Below are 7,500 nucleotides of genomic sequence, written 5' to 3' on the forward strand. Positions count from 1 at the left end.
TAAGAACACTAGATCTACATTGTACGTAGATCTACATTGTACATGTATGGGAGGTGAGTACATGTCATGTACTCGTGTAAACAGTAACTGCTACATGTACATGTCATTCCCATTTACGACACCCACTAGTTTTAATAATAGAAGTACATGTACTACATTGCACTACATGTACAATTACATGTACATGTACATGACAAACGTCATGACGTCACTCGACTCGCCGCGCGCGTGTGAATAAGAACGGTCTGGCTAGAATCAAAAATTTAAGAACTTTCCTTGGCTGCGCTCGAGCCCCTGCGTTCTTCGGCGCCCGATCTTACTGTAGTAGTAGATCTACCTACGGTACTACTACTAGTACATCATACATGACTGTAATCATGATAAGGACGCCTGGCTCCGGCCTGGCCGAGGTTGGGAATACAGTCAACTTCGCTAATAACGACTGCGGATATAACGACAATTCGCGAATAACGACCGAATTTCCATGCCCAGAGCAAAGTCCCATCTAACTGTATACATTTAACTTCGGATATAACGACTATCTGAATAACGACAATTCGCATATAGCGACATGCTTTTAGTGCCCCGAGGTCATATTCACTGCTTGAATAACGACTTTCTGGGCTTTTGACAGCTATTTCAAGTACCTGTCAGTCAAGTACATGTACCGTAAAGTACCGTTGATCCGCCCCCTCTCTAATTCCCGCCCCCTGTCGATTTTCTCCTTGTGAAGCGACTTCGGCGTATACAACGAAATACGATGTTGAACCGACGCATACACTGCTGTACACAATACTTGCCAATCCAGGATCAAAATGTGCACAATCCAGCACATTGAGACTGATCCTCTACGTTGTTATACATCGTACTGCACTTGACAGCCTTGATCTAATTCCCGCCCCCTGCCGAAAACCCAGCTGGGAAGCGACATGGCGTGGGGGCGGATCAACGGTACTTTACGGTACCTGTCATGCAGAAGTACCAGAACCTATGGTGATGGATATTATTCATAATTAATAATTATTATAAAGGCACACATGCAAGAAAATGCAGCCAAGGGGGAGGGGGCTTTTTCTTCCTTTTTTATGTTGGCTTCAAAATTGTTGGATTTACCAGCACACCTATATGTACATGTATACAATGTACATGTAGTGGTACATGATTGTACAGTAATCATCATACATGTACATGTACATGTCTCTGGCCCTGTATCTACTGTATCAAAAAGGCATAATATTATTATTAATTTTTTCAATTAATTTCCCTTGCATATTGAATTTTTAGTTCCTTTCAACTGCAATATGAAAATAAAGTACACATTGACATAGAGCAAGAAAAGAGCTTGATTTTGATATGCATGTCATACTATACAAAATATGGGTTCACATACATTCAAATGGGACTTCGGTTATAAGGACACTTCGCGAATAAGGACACTTTTCTGATGCCCCGCCGAATGTCGTTATTGGCGAAGTTGACTGTAGTAGCAAAGTAAAGAGACCGCTTGAACCTTGCTTTGGTGATGATGCAGGGTTTCTGTATTTTCAATCACGTTTTTTATCACTTCTCGTGGACCTACATGATTCTACTAAAGTAAAAGGTGGTTTTTTGAACGCACACACCACTGATGATAATTATAAATCCTTAGCTGCAGCTCGCAGGGAGCCTGAGCTACTAGCACTAGTTACGTGTACTAATGATGTACATTCATGTAGTGTAGCAGAAGTGGCAAAGAAGTCGACTGGCTCAGTTTTGCCCTCCCGCTAGGCGCTAGTCCTGGACTGTGGATGAATCATCGGCGACGGTCCGGTCATGCCTGGCTAATCCGGCTTCTCGACTCCAGCGAGCATCGTCACTAGCTATCGCCGGTAGGACCTCAGGTGTGTACCTTGCCATGGTGTAATACTGCTTTCTGGTACTCGTACTATGTTTTCGATTTCGACAGCAAGTTAGTTACAAATACCGGTAGGTCTCCAAGGCGAGGACGCATAGTGCTCCTGACAACAAGTTCAACCATAAACCGGTTGGCAGAGTCCCGGTCTTGCGACCATTTGAACCGTATTGGGAAAACCCGGTTCGGACCCTCTTTACTCTACAAAGTTGTAGGGGTGGTAGAAATTAGAATTTTGTCTTTTTGATGTTGTTGTCGTTGGTGGTGGTGGTGGTATTGTTGTTGTTCACGTTGTCGTGTTGCCGCCGCTTTAGGATCCATGTCTGTCAATGATTTCAGTTATTGTAATGTTGTTTAATATTTTTCTGTCTTTCTCTGTAATTTGTTATCTATCTTTCTTTTTTTCTTTTTTTTGTGTCTTCCGTTGGGTTTTCTTTTACTTCTGCCCATGGCGTCCTTCTCTCAGCTCTTCAGCTGTAACAGTAAATACGGTTCAAATGGTGGCAAGACCGGGACTCTGCCAACCATGACTGTTATGGCTGTAGTCAGGAGGACTGTGCAGTGTGCGTCCTCGCCTTGTAACATGCTGTCGAAATCGAAAACATCTTAATCTATCAAGCAAGCAAGACTTCTATAGTTACCTTCCGTCGGCGGAGCTTAACCCTTTGGAGCTCATCGTTCGAATTCGAACGATGCCAATGTCATGTGTGCAAGTGCACTCAACGAGTCACAACTCAGTCAAATCTCAACCGAATTCAACAATCGAAATACCTACGAGGTAGCAGAGAATCTAAGCTGTCGGCTCGAAAAACTCCGGAGTCGATACGAGCTAGTATAACAGAGCGGCAAGTGCTCGAAAGTTCGCTCGATTTCTCATGCGTCAGCGAAGTGCAAATTTCGTTCAAAAGTGGGATTTTCCCTCTTCCTGCCCACGCAGCGTGTGACATCACTCCCAGCGCTTTTTGTCACGGCTTTTGTGAGCCTGTTAGAAAAAATTTGAATGATTTTGAGCTAGCACGAGTGAAATGGCGAGACAAGGACTATTCCCGTTTTGGATTTGGTATTCAGCTGGCGTTCCTGGCATTCGGTAGCAGACAGCAATCGCTCTCCTGAATGAGTTTGGGCTCGCTGTCATCCTCGTTCCAAGAGCTTTCCAACGAGCCCAAGATCGTCAGAATCGGTGAAGTAGAACCAGCGTTATGATGGAAATTGGAACGAATATACTTGCAATTGCAGCTATCTCCTGACGTCGTGTGATCAGTGCAGTTCCAAAGGGTTAATGGGCCTCACCACCACACTCCATTATTCACCCCAGTGTGTGGAGATATGTGGGTTTTGTAGAAAGAAAAAAAAAAGAATAAACCTTACTGGCACTATCAAGAGTACATGTACGTAAACCAGAGTGTGCAACTCGGGATGCATGGATGGTTCCTGTGGGAGTGTAATACGTGCAGTACGTCACTTCTGACGGCATGGTAAGCCACAGGCACGGTGAATAGTTGCGTAACCAGTCACGGCGGTGCAGGTCACTGAGTTCGTCCTGATTTCGGTTTTTTGATACGGATAGCCTGGTGAATTTACTTGTCGCTTGTCGGCGGATGTACGCAGCGTCCACAGTCACACAAAAACACCGAAATCCTGAAACAGGACGTCTAAATCATGCAAACTTGGCTGATTTCCGAACTGCGAAACACGAAAATTTGAGCTGTACGCAAGTCACAGCTGGGCTGACCTCATCAGGGTGACGTAGTGCACGGACTGCGCTGTTTCAGATCTGATATGCACAGTTGCACACTCTGGTTTACGTACTCTTGCCAGTACATGTACAAGTAGTACAGTAGTATCATGTTTTCCCGGGGAGTCATGGAAATGTGTACAAATGTACATTGTAGCTGTGAGGCATGCGACAAATGCACTTTTGTATGCATATTACCTTGACCGTCGACATTGGGACCGCGGTCCTGGCCAAATCGGGTTAGTAGGCAGGTATGTAGTGACTGTGTTAAAGCCAATGTTTTGGAGAACCAATGCACTCATGTACACTACTGTACTACAGTCCATACACTGACTCCACTGTAACCAGCTACTAGGCCACTTATCTACTAGATCCACTAAATCCACTTATCTAGTACTAGATCCACTAAATCCACCTATCTACTAGATCCACTTATCAACGAGATCCACTTATCTACCAAATTCACTGATCTACTAAATCCACTGATCTACTAAATCCACTGATCTACTAAATCCACTGATCTACCAAATCCACTGATTTACTAAATCCACTGATCTACTAAATCCACTAATCTACTAAATCCGCTGATCTACTAAATCCACTTGATCAACGAGATCCCCACATCTACTAAGTACAATGTCCACTCATCAGCTATCCACTCATCCACCACACATCCACGAGATCCACACATCCACAAGATCCACACATCCACAAGATCCACACATCCTCTATATTCACACATCCACAAGATCCATGCTTCCTTACAGCACTCAGCCTCTAGGCCACACAAATCAATAAAAAAAATAAGCCAAATATCCGGAACTTTTGGCCAAGGTCCACCATCTAGCTGAGAGTGTTGTGATGATGTGTGGATCACATGAATGCACCGAAAGTTCATGGTTTTGGTGCCGAGCTCCACCAAAGCTGATTACTTGCGCTAGCTACTAGCTAGCTGCAGCAATGCAAAGTATATAACAAATTGTACATTACTACAGTTTCCGACACCTAATTGCAGACAGATGCGTTAACCCCATATGTTTCATTTGGGCTACATGCAAACTGTGTTTGTTATTATCATCAACAGTCAACTATTCACTGGTTTGAGGGAAAGACGCAAACGGGAAAAGTCTGAAGAAAAAATTGACTGTCACCATCAGGACTCGAACCAGTCAACTATGCAAGGATTGTGCGGCACTATGGGGAAAATGCAATATTGTGCTTCAAAAATGAATTTGTTCTACCTCCACCAGATGCGCTCTCTGGCCGACCTCGTTCACACCAGCAACATGACTCCAAGTTTTAGATATTGGCAAATACAAATTTCCTCCATACAGCGCTGTTTCGACCATGAAAAAGATTCCATCAGTGAAGGTTTTGTAGAATACTGAAAGGCTAGAATTATTTTAACAGCACTATTTATATAAAGAAGAGGTTGGTGCGACTTCGGCGATAACTTGGGAATTGTGTGTTGCTCCCTACGTGGGAGCTCGCGATTTTTCTGCCGACTTGAACTCTCACTTGACTGACTCACGGCTGCCATCCAGAGCACACGAGAAGTCCATCGAACTGTCCGTGTAATGTCCACTCGGCAAACCTGCAAGAAAGCACCACTCTCTGCTCAATACACAGTGTTTCGGGGAATTCACCCCTCATCAGTTGAGCTTGAGTAGGCTTAGGAAGATTATGCCTGAAGAGCACCACTTATAAAACAGAGAGGTTCCAGGCTGTCCAAGAGAGTGCTCAATACCGAGTGGTAGAGCTGGTTCAAACAATAGGAGGACAGAGGAAGCACCACTTATATAGTGATCTCCAGGCAAAAGCATCACCAGGGATAAAAACTTACAGAGGCGCTCCGTTTCCAGCACGACAAACACCTCGTGAACACCAGATAGCAGCGTGAGTCAGTGTCGCTCATGGAGGTGCTGAACAAACGCTGAGGACCATTGGCCATTCACAACGTTGTTGCCTCCAAACCATCTAATCCGCAAGCCCGCGTTGGGGACAGCTATGTGAAGAAGAGGTTGGTGCGATTTCAGCGATAACTTGGGAATTGACTCACGCTGCTACCTGGTGTTCACGAGGTGTTTGTCGTGCTGGAAACGGAGCGTCTCTGCAAGTTTGTATCCCTGGTGATGTTTGTGCCTGGAGAGCACTATATAAAGTGGTGCTTTTCAGGCACAATCTTCCTAAGCCTACTCAAGCTCAACTGATGAGGGGTGAATTCCCCGAAACACTGTGTATTGAGTAGGAAGTGGTGCTTTCTTGCAGGTTTGCCGAGTGGACAGTTCGATGGAATTCTCGTATGCTCTGGATGGCAGTCGTTAGTCAGTCAAGTGAGAATTCAAGTCGGCAGGAAAGGCGCGAGCTCCCACGTAGGGAGCAACACAATTCTCACTATTTATATAGCTACAAGGACTACGACTAGTGTGTAAGGGTGTGGGCATTTGTGGATTTGGCATTTAAGTCCCCAGCGCTATTCTATATCATTCACGCCAGAACTGCTGCTGCGAAGCCCCAAGTCTGAAGACTTTTTAACAACTTCACGGCTGCTCCTGACTCTAGCGCTATGATACCCCTCAGAATTTCCCACCTTGCTCCCCCTTATGTTCAGGCTGCCCGTTTTGGAGCCATCAATTGCCTGATGATCGTAGTAATACGTTAAACTCAAGAGTTGTGACAAAGCTTCCAATCTCTCTTGTGGACATGGCTCTACCCTACATGGGTATTGCGCACTCTTCGGACAGTGAAGCACTTCACATGATTACAATTAGTTGATTTTTATGAATTATCGATCCCTTGGGAGAATGAAATTGAAGACACCACTGCAGCTGTACTTATGGTTGATAAATATGGTGGTAAAGACACACCTGGCAATATGGCGGTAAACACACGCCTGCCCACACACGCTCTGTAGGCTGCAAAGTTCTGGCACAGAGCTCTCCTTCTCACCACCACCACCATCAGTTCGCGCCTGGCGCCTGGTCGATGCATGGCTGGCGGTATCCGGCATAGCAGGCTGGTACATCAAGTAGCGCATGGCACATAGATGATGACACGGCAACGACATAGCTCGATTGCGACGTACGTTTCGTCCCCGCTGGACTCATCAGGCAATCTTCTTCTTGGATGTCTTCATACGGAGCTTGACTCGGGAGAATAAAATTGAAGACACCACTGCAGCTGTACTTATGGTTGATAAATATGGTGGTAAAGACACACCTGGCAATATGGCGGTAAACACACGCCTGCCCACACACGCTCTGTAGGCTGCAAAGTTCTGGCACAGAGCTCTCCTTCTCACCACCACCACAGAGGTCTAGCCAGGATTTTATGCCAGCCGGCCAACGTTCTAATTAAAATGCATCGTTCGAACCATGACCCAACCTGTTACATTTTACTGACGTACTCAAGTGCATACTCAAGTGCATTTGAGCTTGAGTGAAGAGCTAGCACTGAGCCTGAGTAGCCAGTGCTACGTACTGTACTGTACATACCTACGCCTAGGATATGGGGCACTACAGTCTACATGGGAGTGACTGCAGCCGGCCAAAATTACCCTTGGAGCTGTCTCAGCTGGCAGGTCGCCCTCCCACCTGCCCTCCCAGCCTGCATTCTGCCCGCTAAGCCGGCTTTGGCTAGATCACTGCACCACCATCAGTTCGCCTGGCGCCTGGTCGATGCATGGCTGGCGGTATCCGGCATAGCAGGCTGGTACATCAAGTAGCGCATGGCACATAGATGATGACACAGCAACAACATAGCTCGATTGCGACGTACGTTTCGTCCCCGCTGGACTCATCAGGCAATCTTCTTCTTGGATGTCTTCATACGGAGCTTGACTCGGGATAATGAAATTGAAGACACCACTGCAGCT

The 7,500-nt window shown here is 45.8% G+C and overlaps 1 protein-coding gene across 4 annotated transcripts in view; it reads left to right on the forward strand.

The window, feature by feature from the left end:
- The first annotated feature begins 1,500 nt into the window (after window positions 1-1,500).
- LOC135818527 (uncharacterized) overlaps window positions 1,501-7,500 on the forward strand; it is an 84,541-nt gene continuing 78,541 nt past the window's right edge. Inside the window, exon 1 of one of the 4 annotated variants that reach the window (XM_065331921.1) lies at window positions 1,501-1,868. The gene's annotated coding sequence lies outside the window, so the exon portion shown is untranslated. Of the gene's footprint in view, window positions 1,881-7,500 lie in introns of all 4 variants that reach the window. The other 3 variants (XM_065331919.1, XM_065331917.1, XM_065331918.1) reach the window with 3 other exon arrangements.

The sequence above is a fragment of the Sycon ciliatum genome, chromosome 5 (assembly GCF_964019385.1).
Source record: "Sycon ciliatum chromosome 5, ocSycCili1.1, whole genome shotgun sequence".
NCBI lineage: Eukaryota > Metazoa > Porifera > Calcarea > Leucosolenida > Sycettidae > Sycon > Sycon ciliatum.